Source organism: Triticum aestivum, chromosome 5D (assembly GCF_018294505.1).
Source record: "Triticum aestivum cultivar Chinese Spring chromosome 5D, IWGSC CS RefSeq v2.1, whole genome shotgun sequence".
Lineage (NCBI taxonomy): Eukaryota > Viridiplantae > Streptophyta > Magnoliopsida > Poales > Poaceae > Triticum > Triticum aestivum.
This window is the reverse complement of record NC_057808.1, coordinates 552,757,102-552,765,562: the sequence shown is the minus strand read 5'-3', so window position 1 is coordinate 552,765,562 and position 8,461 is coordinate 552,757,102. Positions and strand designations below refer to the sequence as shown.

At 50.2% G+C, this 8,461-nt stretch overlaps 1 pseudogene; it reads left to right on the top strand.

The window, feature by feature from the left end:
- Window positions 1–5,519: 5,519 nt before the first annotated feature.
- Window positions 5,520–6,790, top strand: LOC123126169 (uncharacterized; annotated as a pseudogene).
- The last annotated feature ends 1,671 nt before the right edge of the window (window positions 6,791–8,461 follow it).

Sequence of the window (8,461 nt, the reverse complement as noted above, 5' to 3'; positions counted from 1 at the left end):
CTTGCCGTCCTTCTTGAAGTTCTTCTTACCCTTGCCCTTCTTGAACTTAGTGGTTTTATTCACCATCAAGACTTGATGTTCTTTTCTGATCTCTACCTCAGCTGATTTCAGCATTGAATATACCTCGGGAATGGTCTTTTCCATCCCCTGCATATTGTAGTTCATCACAAAGCTCTTGTAGCTTGGTGGAAGCGACTGGAGGATTCTGTCAATGACCGCGTCATCCGGGAGATTAACTCCCAGCTGAGACAAGAGGTTGTGCAACCCAGACATTCTGAGTATGTGCTCACTAACAGAACTGTTCTCCTCCATTTTACAGCTGAAGAACTTGTCGGAGACATCATATCTCTCGACCCGGGCATGAGCTTGAAAAACCAGTTTCAGCTCCTCGAACATCTCATATGCTCCATGTTTCTCAAAACGCTTTTGGAGACCCGGTTCTAAGCTGTAAAGCATGCCGCACTGAACGAGGGAGTAATCATCAGCACGCTGCTGCCAAGCGTTCATAACGTCTTGGTTCTCAGGGATTGGTGCTTCACCTAGCGGTGCTTCTAAGACATAATCTTTCTTGGCTGCTATGAGGATGATCCTCAGGTTCCGGACCCAGTCCGTATAGTTGCTGCCATCATCTTTCAGCTTGGTTTTCTCTAGGAACGCGTTGAAATTGAGGACAACGTGGGCCATATGATCTACAATACATAGTGTAAAGATTTTAGACTAAGTTCATGATAATTAAGTTCATATAATCAAATTATTTAATGAACTCCCACTCAGATAGACATCCCTCTAGTCATCTCAGTGAAACATGATCCGAATTCAACTAGGCCGTGTCCGATCATCACGTGAGACGGACTAGTCAAGATCGGTGAACATCTCCATGTTGATCGTATCTTCTATACGACTCATGCTCGACCTTTCGGTCCTCCGTGTTCCGAGGCCATGTCTGTACATGCTAGGCTCGTCAAGTCAACCTAAGTGTATTGCGTGTGTTCCGAGGCCATGTCTGTACATGCTAGGCTCGTCAACACCCGTTGTATTCGAACGTTAGAATCTATCACACCCGATCATCACGTGGTGCTTCGAAACAACGAACCTTCGCAACGGTGCACAGTTAGGGTGAACACTTTCTTGAAATTATTATAAGGGATCATCTTACTTACTACCGTCGTTCTAAGCAAATAAGATGCAAAAACATGATAAACATCACATGCAATCAAATAGTGACATGATATGGCCAATATCATTATGCTCCTTTGATCTCCATCTTCGGGGCACCATGATCATCTTCGTCACCGGCATGACACCATGATCTCCATCACCATGATCTCCATCATTGTGTCTTCATGAAGTTGTCACGCCAACGATTACTTCTACTTCTATGGCTAACGCGTTTAGCAACAAAGTAAAGTAATTTACATGGCGTTATTCAATGACACGCAGGTCATGCAAAATAATAAAGACAACTCCTATGGCTCCTGCTGGTTGTCATACTCATCGACATGCAAGTCGTGATTCCTATTACAAGAATATGATCAATCTCATACATCACATATATCATTCATCACATCTTCTGGCCATATCACATCACATAACACATGCTGCAAAAACAAGTTAGACGTCCTCTAATTGTTGTTGCAAGTTTTTACGTGGTTTGTAGGTTTCTAGCAAGAACGTTTCTTACCTACGTATGACCACAACGTGATTTGCCAATTTCTATTTACCCTTCATAAGGACCCTTTTCATCGAATCTGTTCCGACTAAAGTAGGAGATACAGACACCCGCTAGCCACCTTATGCATCTAGTGCATGTCAGTCGGTGGAACCTGTCTCACGTAAGCGTACGTGTAAGGTCGGTCCGGGCCGCTTCATCCTACAATGCCGCCGAAATAAGAAACGACTAGTAGCGGCAAGAAGAATTGGCAACATCAACGCCCACAACTTCTTTGTGTTCTACTCGTGCATAGTAACTACGCATAGGCCTGGCTCATGATGCCACTGTTGGGAATCGTAGCATAATTTAAAATTTTCCTACGCTCACCCAGATGCATCTATGGAGTCTACTAGCAACGAGGGGAAAGGAGTGTATCTACATACCCTTGTAGATCGCGAGCGGAAGCGCTCCAATGAACGTGGATGACGGAGTCGTACTCGCCGTGATCCAAATCACCGATGACCGAGTGCCGAACGGACGGCACCTCCGCGTTCAACACACGTACGGTGCAGCGACGTCTCCTCCTTCTTGATCTAGCAAGGGGGAAGGAGAGGTTGATGGAGATCCAGCAGCATGACGGCGTGGTGGTGGATGTAGCGGGTCTCCGGCAGGGCTTCGCCATGCTTCTGCGAGAGAGAGAGAGAGGTGTTGCAGGGGAGGAGGGAGGCGCCCAAGGCTGTAGTATGCTGCCCTCCCTCCCCCCCTTTATATAGGCCCCTGGGGGGGTGCGCCAGCCCCAAGAGATGGGATCTCAAGGGGGGCGGCGGCCAAGTGGGGGGGAAGGGGTGCCTTGCCCCCCAAGGCAAGGGGGAACTCCCCCCTAGGGTTCCCAACCCTAGGCGCATGGGGGGAGGCCCAAGGGGGGCGCCCCAGCCCACTAAGGGCTGGTTCCCTTCCACTTTCAGCCCACGGGGCCCTCCGGGATAGGTGGCCCCACCCGGTGGACCCCCGGGACCCTTCCGGTGGTCCCGGTACAATACCGGTAACCCCCGAAACTTTCCCGGTGGCCGAAACTGGACTTCCTATATATAATTCTTCACCTCCGGACCATTCCGGAACCTCTCGTGATGTCCGGGATCTCATCCGGGACTCCGAACAACTTTCGGGTTTCCGCATACATATATCTCTACAACCCTAGCGTCACTGGACCTTAAGTGTGTAGACCCTACGGGTTCGGGAGACATGCAGACATGACCGAGACGCCTCTTCGGTCAATAACCAACAGCGGGATCTGGATACCCATGTTGGCTCCCACATGTTCCACGATGATCTCATCGGATGAACCACGGTGTCGAGGATTCAATCAATCCGTATGCAATTCCCTTTGTCAAACGGTATGTTACTTGCCCGAGATTCGATCGTCGGTATCCCAATACCTTGTTCAATATCGTTACCGGCAAGTCTCTTTACTCGTACCGCAATGCATGATCCCGTGACTAACGCCTTAGTCACATTGAGCTCATTATGATGATGCATTACCGAGTGGGCCCAGAGATACCTCTCCGTCACACGGAGTGACAAATCCCAGTCTGGATCCGTGCCAACCCAACAGGCACTTTCGGAGATACCCGTAATGCACCTTTATAGTCACCCAATTACGTTGTGACGTTTGGCACACCCAAAGCACTCCTACGGTATCCGGGAGTTGCACGATCTCATGGTCTAAGGAAAAGATACTTGACATTGGAAAAGCTCTAGCAAACGAAACTACACGATCTTTTATGCTATGCTTAGGGTTGGGTCTTGTCCATCACATCATTCTCCTAATGATGTGATCCCGTTATCAATGACATCCAATGTCCATAGTCAGGAAACCATGACTATCTGTTGATCAACGAGCTAGTCAACTAGAGGCTTACTAGGGACACGTTGTGGTCTATGTATTCACACATGTATTACGATTTCCGGACAATACAATTATAGCATGAATAATAGACAATTATCATGAACAAAGAAATATAATAATAACCATTTATTATTGCCTCTAGGGCATATTTCCAACAACTTTGTTATCATCGAACGGTTAACAGGGTGCTGATTTGTAGCAGTCGCCATAGGTTATGGGTACCACTCTGGCGGAGTAATTGGATTGTACCGTATTGAATGGGAAACGTTTATTTTCAACCGACTGAATTCTCTCCTTCGTAAGCCGTGTCGTCTGCGTGACACGTGTCCCGCCCACCATTCCCACCTTATCTTCTCCCTCCAGCCTTATCTTCTCCCTCCGCTTCTTTTTCCCCCTTTTTCTGGTTCAACGGCAGAGGAGAGGCACCACCACAGAGGAGCAGCCTGATTCATCCTCACCCCGGCGGGGCTGCAATAGAGCGCAATTGAGGTCGTCTAAGCTCTGCCGTGACCGTGTTGAAGCGCCACCGAAGCTGCATCGCGGCTTCCGCTGTCATCGCCGTGCGTTGCGTCGTAGAGCCCGCCATGGCCGCCGCAATGGAGCGAGGTTGTTGAAGCCCCGCCATGGTTGCATTGAAGCGCCACCGGAGCTGCATCACAGCTCCCGCCGCCACCGGACGCGTTGCAATGGAGCGTGTTGCGCGGTTGCAATGGAGCGCGCCCGGCTGCAATGGAGCTCCACCGCGACTGTAGTGGAGCGCGGCCGGTGGCTGCAATGGAGCTCCGCGTTGGCTCCAATGGAGCGCGACTGCGGCTACAATGGAGCTTCGTCGGAACGCCGCGCGCCGGTGGCTGCAATGGAGCGCAACTGCGGCTGCAATGAAGCTTCGTCGGAACGCCGGCGCCGGTGGCTGCAATGGAGCACGTCCGGGGCGGCAACGGAGCTTCGCCGGGACGCCGACGGTGCTGCGTCGGAGCTTTTTTTCACGCTACGGTTGCAGCACCGAGAGGCGCAGTTGCCGGAGACGCCCGCAGCTCGACGCCGGTGCTTCAACGTAGCTCGCCGCCGGCTGCTCGACATCGGTGCTGCAACACAGCACACAGGCGAGGCGGGGCGTGACGCTGCAGGATCATCTGGTGCTACGATGCAACATTGACTTTTTTGCGGTGCTGTTAGTACTGCGATGCGGCACGCCGGACATTGCAAGATGGCGTCGATGCGACGGCGTCCCGGCGTTCATGCGTGGCGGCTGGGATTAGGGGGACGATTTGTTTTCAGCGGGCGGGGGCGCGTGCTGTTGCATCGATGCAGCCAGAGGAGAACGGAAAGGGGATGCGAGGAGAGGGACGACGACTCGATGCCCGTTGACTGGATCGAACGATCACTCATGTGTTAATCGAACGGCTCTCCAGGTGGCTTAATTCCGGATCAAATCAACCGGATGATTTGTAGTAGCCCCCTTAATATATTCCCCTTGCCGAAAAAATCCCTTAGCGATATGAAGTGCGCAAGCAATTCGGATACAAAGTGAAGACGGGAAGCACTCTATTAATTAAGGATGGTTTCCGTGCATCGATCGTTTGCGTGGCGAAGCCGTGCGTTTGACAGAGAGAGATCCATTGGATTGCGTCCGCTTGACAGAGAGATCGTGCAGTGCATGGATGGAGACTCGCGTGGGTTTCCAAACGAGCTGAATCCCAGCTCCCACAACGCGCGGTCGTTCTACGCTTACGTTACGCGCGGACCGTATATACACTAGATGCGTACGCTAGCAATCCGTACACAAACTGAAGACGCTCCTGAGTCCGAAGCACTCTAGTAGTGTATTGATCAAGGAAGGCACGTACATAGCCCTGTGTCGCGATCCACCCATATATACCTACCTAGCTAGGGTTGCGCACCTACGGACCTTCCTTAGCTAGACATCCGCTAGCTAGCCTAGCTCTGATCAAGGGAAGGCGATTCAATATGGCCGGCCATGAGGAGCTCTTTCCCGTCGGCTCCACCTTCAGTCCCCAGGATCACGAGCTCATCAACCAGTTCCTCCGCCAGAAGATCGCCGGAGCAGACCGTGGCCGCTTCAGCAGCTACATCCACGAAGACGACGTCTACTCCGCGCCACCCGGGGACCTCATCGAGAACCGTGCCCACGCGCCTGGCTCCGACAAGGACGACGGGAAAGGAGGCGTGTGGTACTTCTTCTCACCGGTCCGTCGTCACCAGACCAAAGGTGGCCGCAGCGGAAGGCGACAGCGCGTCGTCGACGACGACGAGGGTTACAACTGGCACTCGGAGAAGAGCGAGCCCGTGCTAGACACTCAAGGTAAACGGGTCGGCTTCATCAACAAACTTTCCTTTGGGATCAAGAGGCCTGGAGCAGCCAGAACCAGGCTTGGGTGGTGCATGAAGGAGTACGGCCTCGACCACGACGACGAACAAGACGGTGCGGCCGGACTGGTGCTATGCAAGATCTACGTCTCTCCCCACAAGAGGGAGATTACCTACGCGTCCGTAATCAATGCCCCCGGTTCCAAGAAGAAGAGGAAGGCGGCCGCCGACGTCCAACATCCGGAGGCTCCACGTCCCAAAACCCCACGCCGCCAAGAAATGACCATCCAAGAAGAAGAAGAAGAAGCCGGCGGGACGCTTCGGGAGTTCGAGCGTTCGTTCATGTCCGACCAAGACGAGACGTTGCCCCCCGGAGTAGTGGACGACGGCAGCGTGGATCCAGGCGGCTTTTTCACCGACATGCTTCCAGAATTAGGACTGACGCTCCAGGGAAATACTAAGGCGGCCGAGCATGGCAGCGACTGTACATTGGAGGAGTCCTTGGCCGGCAAACATGGCGACGTCCACCAAGGCGTTGAGACGACGGAGGAGGATGACGGCAGCTTCCAGTGCACATGGGAGGAGATGTTCGGCAACGACATGGAAGTGGCATGCCCTGCCCCGCCGACGGCGTCGTTGCACCTGAGGACCGAGTGTGAGTGTATGTGACCGAAAGTGCGAAATTTGCATCCGAGTGCGCGTGTACGTCTTGTTGATTGCACATTGTTGATGAACAAGCCATCCATATGTGCAGCAGATTAAGTAATTTTTATTCTTTTATCATATATTCATCTTAGACTACGTAATGATTAGTGATACAATTGCTCTGTTCCTAAGCGTGAAATAAATACTTGACGAATCAAAAACAAAATCTTGTCTGATGAGACCGGTGCATGTACTTTGCTGCAAGAACACCTAGCTCTAAGCATTTTGTTCATCGAAAAGTGTAACCACCACTTTTGTTTTCTTAACAGACCTAATCCCAGCCATTTCCATTAGTCCTCATAAAGGATATACATCTGCCCAGCGTACAAAGGTATCGAGGAAATGAGAACGGGAAGAAATGGGTTTAAAGCACTAACAAGAAACCCACCGTGCATTGACGGCGTCCACGCATGCACTATGGTGCAAAAACCTGATGGTGATGGCACCTAACCACTAGCCTAACAAGTTCAAAAGAGCCAACATCTAGCAATTCAGTAGCAAAAGAACGCAAACTAACAATATATGACCGCTAAAACGCCCATGAAGGCAACAATGGAAGTTCGATGTAGCAGTGTGAACATCTTGAGCAGCAGCACAAATCATAATCAGTTAATAACATTGTCTAAAAGATCGCCACCCAATGTTTCAAAGGCCTCAACTTTCCCATCTTTCTTAGACTCGCCCATCTTTCTTCGTGAGATATATGTTCGATCCATCATCTTAGCCTGATCTTTCCGAACCCTAGCCTGCAAGCCAGCAGCATACAATGCGGGTGGTCCAATTGTTGGTTTGTCGACCACATCCCTACCTCTCCAGTCTCCCGAGAATATGGATCCGTCCTCCCTAGATCTTGAACTGGCGAGGGAGACCATGGCAAGGAAGGCCAGCAAGGTCCGAGTGGTGGACCGGTGGTGTCGTGGCAGCATCGCGTGCTAGTGCCATTTGAAAACTCCTATCAAGCATCCTAGTGTAGTCCATATGTGCAGCAGATTAAGTAATTGATATTCTTTTATCATACATTCATATCAGACTACGTAATGATTAGTGATACAATTCCTCTGTTCCTAAGCGTGAAATAAATACTTGACGAATCAAAAACAAAGTCCTGTCTGGTGAGATCGGTGCATGTACTTTGCTGCAAGAACACCTAGCTCTAAAGCATTATGTTCATCGAAAAGTGTAAGCATTCCTTTTTTTGTGAACAGGCCTAATCGCCTTTCTAAGACCGTCTTGGTATCTCGTCAAGATAACAAAATGTACTTGCAACATGAACCGTTGATGCCCGTCTTATACCCTTCACATATATACCCATGTGACATGGCGTAATCGAAGCAATACGTATTTTAGACGGTTCTACAACTGGATGAACACTATCAACTTGATATTTTCAATGAGAGATCACCCTAATAAACGACTACCGCGCAATCAAGGTGCATGAAAAGGGATTAACATCAGATGCAGTTAATAATATAGTGATGTGGTATAGCCCTTTTCTCATGAAGTAGTCGACAAGGTTCTCCGTGATCTTCTTCATCCTTTTCCCGCACCATAGAACTCCTTCTCCGCATCCGGCCTTTGCGTCGAGGTCCACTGTTGCAAAATTTGTCTTCTTAAAAGTAATCAAGGTTGACACGCAGGTCAACTAAAAAAGAAAAGACAATCATATGGCTCCATTCATCATGCCGTACTATGGCTCGTAGGCCAAGATAAAATTATTACAACATATCGCATCTCATACAGACATATTGTATAATCAAAGGCTTATACTACATCACATGCAAACCTCCTTCAAAAACGAGTTATACGCCTCTCATCGCTTTGCTAATTACCGTGGCTGCTATGGCTAAGTTGGCAAAATTTTACCTTTCTTG